The 7,298-nt window shown below is 45.5% G+C and overlaps 1 pseudogene; it reads left to right on the forward strand.

Moving 5' to 3' along the window:
• The first annotated feature begins 213 nt into the window (after nucleotides 1-213).
• On the forward strand, nucleotides 214-6,396 carry LOC130875668 (actin, clone 302-like; annotated as a pseudogene).
• Nucleotides 6,397-7,298: the final 902 nt, after the last annotated feature.

A 7,298-nucleotide genomic window follows, 5' to 3' on the forward strand; every position in this document is an offset into this window, starting at 1 on the left:
GTGATTCTCTTCTTTAAATAGGAGACTATAGCCTTTGGGAGCATAATTATTCATAAAGCATTATAATTTATCCTGACAAAAACGGCTACGATACACAGGGCCTGAAAGTATATTTCTCTCCACTAATCTCTTTTCTTTACAGAGATCAGCAGTCAATGACGGATTTGAAGCTTCTTCTCCCCAGATGCCTAAGACAGGAGCTCGCATATGACAATGGCATACGACAATGCCTGTTCCAAAGACGGGAAAATTTGGGTAAAGGAAGAAGACTTTGCCCAAGCCAGGCACGATCTATCTGTCCTGTTGCAGAAGCACAGGAGTTATTAAAATTAATAAGAGAGAGTGGATTGTAGGCCCATATTTTATACAAGATATTTGCAGCCAGGCTCTCTGGCCATGCTTAATTTCCAAGGCAGCTGCAATCCTGTCAGACAAGCTAGCCACCTAACAAAGGCCAGGATATGTGGCTCCTTCTCCTTTGTTAAAATGTGGATCGTCTGGGGAGAGGTGTTAAATCCAAGCTGGTGACTTAAGTTGCAGGTGTTTCCGTAGTCCTGTGTCCCCAGAAAGAGAATACTAATGAGTTTCCACCTTGGTTTACCTGTGGGATAAAGGTGTTTGAATAATAAACACGGGTAGATATTCAGAAATGGGTAAAGCCTGAGATGCCCTCCAATATTGTTGTGTGAAAACTGTCTCATTATCTCCCATGCTTCCGTACCAGTCCAGTTAGGGAAAAATAGTTTCTATGTTGGGGCCACAGACCCTGACAGGTGTCCACAATGACCTTTTGGGGGATCTTGGTCTATCAAACCATATCAATCTGGAAGCAATCCACAGGTTCTCATCCTCTGTGGAAACAAAAGAAGAACCTGTTTCCCAAAGCAACATATCCTTAGACCCATATTTTGAAGTCAAGACACCTTTAAGATATATATGTTGGTTTAGCAGTCTGTACAATGAAATGTTTCTCTGTACTTAGCTCCTTCACAGTCAAAAAATTTAAAGAAAACACAATAATATACATAATCCAGACTTTCTGTGTATATTCCAGCTTTATGTGGCTTATTTTTCTTACTCTATTACTTTTTTTTTTGTTTTTTTTTTTTTTTTGTTTTGTTTTTCGAGACAGGGTTTCTCTGTGGTTTTGGAGCCTGTCCTGGAACTAGCTCTTGTAGACCAGGCTGGTCTCGAACTCACAGAGATCCGCCTGCCTCTGCCTCCCAAGTGCTGGGATTAAAGGCGTGCACCACCACCGCCCGGCTCTATTACTTTTTAATATTTATTTTATTATCTTTACTCCTTTAATCTATGATTGTCTGTTCTGTTTTATATTACATTTACTGTCTCTATACTCTTTTTTCTCTGTCCCAAGCCTATTAGCATTTTTTAAAAATATTTATTTTATTTATTATGTATACAGCATTCCTTCCATGTATGTCTGCAGGCCAGAAGAGGGCGCCAGATCCCATTACAGATGGTTGTGAGCTACCATATGGTTGCTGGGAATTGAACTCAGGACTTTTGGAAGAACAGTCAGTGCTCTTAACCTCTGAACCATCTCTCCAGTCCGCCTATTAGCATTTTTTGAACACACTGTGTCTTGGTTAGAGGTCTTTTATGTCTGAATCCATCCTATTGTGTACCTGAAATTCTTTTCTGTCCACCCATGGCATGGCTAGGACTAAGGCTGCTTTGCATTTTGACTCCACCCAGTTGAACATGGTAGAGACATGTTCATTGCCTCTGTAAGCCACACACACCGCCCCAGTTCCAAATATGCAGCGGGTCTATGTGGAGCCATTAAGTAGTTTGTAACATGCTGCTCACAGACCCCATTTAAATGATCCTTTGCTGGACCTCCCAAAAGAGGCAGAGTCATTTGTGCTGGCGAACCAGGAAGCAGCTTTTTGAAACTGCACTTTTTTTTCTGCCGCTGAACCAGGAAGACCTCTCTTAAAAAAGCAGCAGCATGCCGCCAGCAAGCAGAGCCCATTACAAAAAAAAAAAAAAAAAAAAAAATGTGGCTAAACTTTTTTTTTTTTTTTTTTTTAGTGTCTAGCCCTCTTTTTTCCAAGCCCTCTCAGGTTTTGTGTATTTAGCGAGCACATGTTGGAGAGCCAATTTGTTATAGAAGGCCGCTTGTTTCTTCCTGGCTGCCTAGACCCGAAATAACCACACAAAAATTGTATTAATTAAATCACTGCTTGGCCTATTAGCTCTAGCTTCTTATTGGCTAGCTCTTACATCCTAAACTAGCCCATTTCCATTAATCTGTGTATTGCTGCATGGCTGTGGCTTACCAGATAAAGTTCCATCCAGCGTCTGTCTCTGGTAGGGCTACATGGCTTTCCTCTGACTCCACCTTCTTTCTCCCTGCATTCAGTTTAGTTTTTCCCACCTAGCTAAGTTCTGCCTTGCTATAGGCCAAAGCAGTTTATTTATTCATTAACCAATAAAAGCAACACATAGACAGAAGAACCCACATACTACTGGGGTGTGATTTCCATCCAAACACTCCAGACTCTTTGGATATATAGACACCATTTGTTTTTGTCTGTGGTCTTTGGCAAACGCCAGTCTTTTTTTTTTTTTTTTGAAAAGCTCGGCTTTTATTATTTTATTTATTTATTTATTAAAAATTTCCACCTCCTCCTTCTCCCATTTCCCTCCCACTCCCCCCACTCCTCCTCCTCTTCCTCTCCAGTCCTAAGAGAAGTCAGGGTGCCCTGCCCTGTGGGAAGTTCAAGGCCCTTCCCCCTCCATCCAGGTCTAGGAAGGTGTGCATCCAAACAGACTAGGCTCCCACAAAGCCAGTACATGCAGTAGGATCAAAACCCAGTGCCAACTCAGTACTGCGAGGGGTGCACCCACACACTGAGGCAATGGGGATGTTCTATCGTGAACTCACCAAGGCCAGCTGGCCGGGGTCTGAAAAAGCATGGGACAAAACCGGTCTCGCTGAACATAATGGACAATGAGGACTACTGAGAACTGAAGAACAATGGCAATGGGTTCTTGATCCTATTGCACGTAATGGCTTTGTGGGAGCCCAGGTAGTTTGGATGCTCACCTTAATAGACCTGGATGGAGGTGGGTGGTCCTTGGACCTCCCACAGGGCAGAGAAACCTGCTTGCTCTTTGGGCTGAGGAGGAAGGAAGACTTGATTGGGGGAGGGGGAGGGAATGGGAGGTGGTGGCGGGGAAGAGGCAGAAATCTTTAATAATTAAATAAATTAATTAATAAAAAAAAAAAACCAGTGCCATTGTCCTTGGCTTCTCAGTCAGTCCTCATTGTCAGCCACATTCAGAGAGTCCAGTTTGATCACATGCTCTATCAGTCCCAGTCCAACTGGCCTTAGTGAGCTCCCATTAGATCAGTCCCACTGTCTCTGTGGGTGGATGTACCCCTTGCGGTCCTGACTTCCTTGCTCATGTTCTCCCTCCTTCTGCTCTTCATCTGGGTCTTGGGAGCTCAGTCCAGTGCTCCACTGTGGGTCTGTCTCTATCTCCATCCATCACTGGATGAAGGTTTTATGGTGATATGCAAGATATTCATCAGTGTGGCTATGGGAGAAGGCCAGTTCGGACACCCTCTCCTCTGCTGCCCAAGAACCTAGCTGGGGACATCTCATTGGACATCTGGGAACCCCTCTAGAGCCAAGTCTCTTGCCAACCCTAAAATGGTTCCCTTAATTAAGATATCTTCTTCCCTGCTCCCATAGCCACCCTTCTTCTATCTCAACCATCCCATTCCCCCAAGCTCTTCCCAATCCTCCCCTTCTCCCTTCTCTCTCCCCATCTCCCCTTCCCCCACTCCACCCCCACTCCCGTGCTCCCAACTTTTGCCTAGTGATCTTGTCTACTTCCAATATCCAGGAGGATAAATATATGTTTTTCTTTGGGTTTACCGTCTTATTTAACTTTAGAAACAGTACTTGCCTTTAGTTGCTAAACCCAGGAGGCCTGACAGATTTTCCTGTGGGGGTAGGGTTCAGTCTACCTGTCTTGGCAGGAGAGTCCAGGCAGCTGATGAGGTGAAAGGCAGCTTTTTGCTGTGTGGGTGGCTTTGCCATATCCAAAGGCAGGCCAACCATGCATCTTCTTAGAGGAGCTATAGGATGCTGCAGGAGCAGGCTTGTCTATCATAAGAGGCTCTTTTGTTAAATGCCATACTCTCAGATCTGTAAGGGCACTTGAGAATCAGGGTACCATTACCTGTCAGGTATATCTAAATTTGACTTGTAAGTTAAATTTAGACATATAGTTTACCCAGTCAGTTACAGTCTGCCAATGTGTGAAGGACTGGTCTCGACAAAAATATTTCTAACCAGGATAGGGGCATGGGAATTGAAGAAATATAAATAAAGAATATGAAGACGCATAAAAATAATAAGACAGGAAACAGAAAGTATCAGGAGGGCATTCCCGTGACTGAAATCCTGAAATTTCACCTGCATTTATTTTTCCACAGCTTTTATACCCCACATAAACAGGGTGTTGGGGGAGAAGGTAACAAAAGACTTTATTAATGTGATACAAAGGATAACTCACACAGTCAATGGCTTTAATCACTCTGAGAGACATCAAATCATTAGCGTTCTGTCGTCTAGGTAGCTAAGGTACTCTAGATCACGTATACTGAAGATGGCCCTTCCCTAGGTGACCTCATAGTTACTAAAGAAGGAGCAGAAATACATTTGTACTTCCTGACCACCTATCAGGATGGCATTGAGCTATCTTAATTTCAAAAGAACCAAGCCATCACTCCCTGAGTTAGGACATGCAACTGTGCCTGTCAGTCTCCAAACTCTATGACCGTCAGACAAGGTGGAAATCGGCCTGCATTTTTTGGCCTCCACCCCAATGTCAGTAGAGGCGAGAATATCAGAAGAAATATTTTAGTAAGCCAAAGTATACTGGAGGCTGAGTGTCTCCTTGGCAGGGCCAGTGCACGTGGGTCTTCTTACCAAAGATGATGGCTATGCACGCATTCGTATTTTTTCAGAGATGTTGTAATCTGGAGCTACAAGTTTGACAAATTTAAAACAATCACACACACAAAGCATAAAACAAGTATATGGTGGCCACATTATTTACACATACATATTAACAGATGAGTAAAACTTTTTTCCCCAGGAAACTGTGCTAGTTGACCAACTTAAAATTCCTGGAGTAGGCTCACACTCCGCCACCATTTACACTGCATGTCTTTCCGCTGCTCCATCTCCCCAGCCTTCACTGATCTCAAAGGAAGAAGAAATTGCTGGACCCATCACTGATAATGGCTCCGGCTTGTGCAAAGCTGGCTTTACTGGCCGTGACACCCCCAGGGCCCCCGACACCAGGGCGTCATTGTGGGCATGGACCAGAAAGACTCCTATCCTATGTGGGTGATGAGGCCCAGAGCCAGAGAGGTATCTTGGCCCTGAAGTATCCCATCGAGCATGGCATTGTTACCTGCTGGGAGGACAAGGAGAAGATCTGGCATCACACCTTCTACAGTGAACTGCGTGTGGCCTCTGACCGAGGCCCCACTGAACCCCAAAGTTAACAGAGAACATGACGCAGATAATGTTTGAAACCTTCAATACCCCAGCCATGTACGTGGCCATTCAGGTGGTGCTGTCCTGTATGTATCTGGGAGCACCACTGGCATTGTCATGGACCCTGGTGACGGGGTCATACATACAGTGCCCATCTACGAGGGCTACCTTCCCCACATCGTCTTGTGTCTGGGTCTGGCCGGCCGGGACCTGACAGACTACCTCATGACAATCCTGACTGAGCGGGGCTACAGCTTCACCACCATGGCTGAGCGGGAAATTGTGTGTGGTGTTAAGGAGAAGCTGTGCTATGTTGCTCTGGATTTTGAGCAAGAAATGACTATACTGTATTATCCTCTTCCTTGAAGAAGAGCTATGAGCTGCCCGATGGGCAGGTGATCACCATCGACAATGAGAGATTTCGGTGTCCAGCCTTCCTTCCTGGGCATGGAGTCCTGTGGCATCCATGAGACTACCTTCAACTCCATCATGAAATGTGATGTGGACATCTGCAAGGACCTGTATGCCAACACAGTGTTGTCTGGTGGTACCGCCATGTATCCAGGCATTGCTGACAGGATGCAGAAGATCACAGCCCTAGCACCCAGCACAAGGAAGATTAAGACCATTGCTCCCTGTGAGCACAAGTACTCGGTCTGGATCGGCGGCTCCATCCTGGCCTCACTGTCCACCTTCCAGCAGATGTGGATCAGCAAGCAGGAGTATGACGAGTCGGGCCCCTCCATCGTCCACCGCAAACGTTTCTAGATGGACTGAGCAGGTGCCAGGCATCTGCTGCATGAGCTGATTCTGGAGCATCAATTTGCCCTGGCAAATGTACACACCTCATGCTAGCCTCATGAAGCTGGAATAAGCCTTTGAAAAGAAATTTGTCCTTGAAGCTTGTATCCAATATCAGCACTGGATTGTAGAACTTGTTGCTAATGTTCAACCTTGTATTCAAGTTAACTGCTCCCTTGGTACATGTTTAATGCTCTGTGCTTCTCTGGATTTAGTCCTTAGTCATGTGGCTTGGTCACTTGGTGACTGGGGAGAGCACGCTGTGGAAGAGAATCCCCCAGCCTGGTGGATCTGTGTGAGCGCTGTGCAGTGATCTGTGCTGACTTCCAGGATTTCTTGAGGCTGGCAAGGGTTCCTGAACCAGTTACCACTTCTTGCCAGTCTGACAGATGGGAAAGTCCCAGCCTTAGGACCCAGTTTCTGTTCTGGTGTTTTCCCTCCTGACTGTGTGGGTTGTTACTTGCCTTGAGTTGGGAATGTTTGCATTGACACCTGCAAATGTGTTCATTCTTTCAATTTATGTAAGGATTTTTGTACTCAATTTAAGAAAGGACAAATTTTGGCTTTCTACTGTTGAGAACATTAGGCCCCAGAAACGTGTCACTGTGTAAAGAAAAACGAAAGTGCTGCAGGAAAAAAAAAAGATCGGTGCCATGAGACACTGGCCACTGAGGGGAGGACGGGAACGCCAGTACCGTGGGCATATGGGGGTTTTGTTTACTTGTCCCCGTGTTGGTAAAATCTTTAGGCGTTAAGGACGTATGGTGTCAGCCCCAACCATAAAAAGATTTTATAAAAGGCAGCCCAAGGGCGTTTGGGGATCAGGTCTTGAATTGTAGGTATCCATGTCTCAAGTCCATGCCAGGACGTGAAACCTAGTGCAATACATCCAGTGTGGGGGGGGCTTTGGGTCACAAATCACAGAGGGGTGTGGGGAATTCCCTTGAGCAG

This window comes from Chionomys nivalis, chromosome 6 (genome assembly GCF_950005125.1).
Source record: "Chionomys nivalis chromosome 6, mChiNiv1.1, whole genome shotgun sequence".
Classification (NCBI taxonomy): Eukaryota; Metazoa; Chordata; class Mammalia; order Rodentia; family Cricetidae; genus Chionomys; species Chionomys nivalis.